The following is a 1,641-nucleotide window of genomic DNA, read 5'->3' on the forward strand; positions in this document are numbered from 1 at the left end:
TGTAACAAACATAGAAAAAAAAAAACATACGGGTCGAATTGAGAACCTCCTCCTTTTTTTTGAAGTCGGTTGAAAACTACCTACCACGCATGTTTCTTCTCAAATACCTGAATTATTCATGAGACTAATATTAGCAGAGGTTATTCTGGCTACAGGACGGCTTTGGAGGGTCAATAAATCATGTTAAGTGCCTAAAAACTGTTTGAATTTCGGCCAACTAATATCCCAGGCCATTAGGCAGAAAGTAAAGCCAAATACCAACTTTATCTCTGTGTAAAAGTTTTTCAGCCTGGATTAATTTTGAGTGGGTTAGGTACAGGCTTTTGGTGGGTAAGTACTACCTACGGATAAACTGGGTAAGTGGGTATCTTTACGTAGGCCGTATTAGCGCCTACTAATTGCCCTTTTAAGACTGTATTACGTGAATGGAACAAGATAGGTCCCCATCACAGATCACAGAAACTAAAGGGAGATGTGACAAGGGGGCGGGGCCGTCGCAGCAATATGCCCAAAAACAGAACACATTGCTCGTGACAGCAATGAAGACAGCAGCGACGACATAATGTAAACTGTTTACATTGCTTGCGTAGTACTAAAGATTATTCGAACGTTGAGTACTGATACCGCAGTGGATAATGAGCAAATGTTTTGATTACTTTGTATGTGTGAATTTCTAAGGGACAATATTATTTGATCCTCTAAAAACTAATTGATCTTTTTTGTATGTGCACTTTTAAAAATAAATGATGTATTTTATTATATTTTATCTTTATATTAATTATTGGGTCTATATTAGTTGATCTACGGATAAATTATGAATGATCTTCATTTAAGGTAACATAATATTTATGTTCAACATACTCTTTTAATATTTCGCACCTTTAAAGTTAAACCGTTACTAAACGAATTTTTCGCAAAAATGAGTTATCAACGCCATCTTACTAAAGGACACGTAAACTATAATATGAAATAGACCACTTCTTCAAAATTGCCTTCTTACGCCATCTAGCGTTAAAGCATAACGTTACTAAGCCAAACTTTGAACGGCTCGCTAAATACAATAACGGGTCTATGCAAGTAAGAACGTGTTTCTTGCGGAGTGATGACGAAAGTTTAAATTCATAATGTGATTATTTGGATAGTAACGGCCGTTCGACACAAAAATGGTAAGTTGTTTGGTTTTTTTAATGAGTAAAGTGTGACTATATGTTTAAACACAGTTTTCGTTTAAAAAAAATACACAATTCATTATAAAATTTCTTTGGTAAACGGTAACAGTTGGTATAGTCACAGTTTGCCTTTATTTTTTTAGGTATTTATCTAATAATATTTATCACTAAAGGGTGCCTATTTCGTTAATTACAGTTTTCAATAAGCAATGAGTAAATTTTATGATAGGTATGCCTAGTTACAATAGTGAAACATTTTTTTAGTCTATAAAAAAATATATATAGATTAAAAGCATTTATTTGCTCTAGGTGATGTCGTATTTCCGGAACCCACGTTTGGCTCTCATTATGGAAGCTGTGGACGCTGAAAAAGATTCCTCATGTTTCGAAGAACCCAAGCAAACATCTATCGACGAACTTAATATAATTTTAACTATATTTTTAACTTTTCCCGGTCTAAATGTAAGACTGG

General features: G+C 34.1%; 1 long non-coding RNA gene across 1 annotated transcript; it reads left to right on the forward strand.

Annotated features, from left to right (window-relative positions):
* The first annotated feature begins 968 nt into the window (after positions 1-968).
* LOC114349952 (uncharacterized) lies at positions 969-1,533 on the forward strand. The gene is made up of 2 exons (XR_003655664.1): positions 969-1,166; positions 1,479-1,533. It is a non-coding gene; the product is annotated as an uncharacterized LOC114349952 (long non-coding RNA).
* The last annotated feature ends 108 nt before the right edge of the window (positions 1,534-1,641 follow it).

The sequence above is a fragment of the Ostrinia furnacalis genome, unplaced genomic scaffold (assembly GCF_004193835.3).
Source record: "Ostrinia furnacalis isolate ACB-3 unplaced genomic scaffold, ASM419383v2 OfSCF0762, whole genome shotgun sequence".
Taxonomy (NCBI): domain Eukaryota; kingdom Metazoa; phylum Arthropoda; class Insecta; order Lepidoptera; family Crambidae; genus Ostrinia; species Ostrinia furnacalis.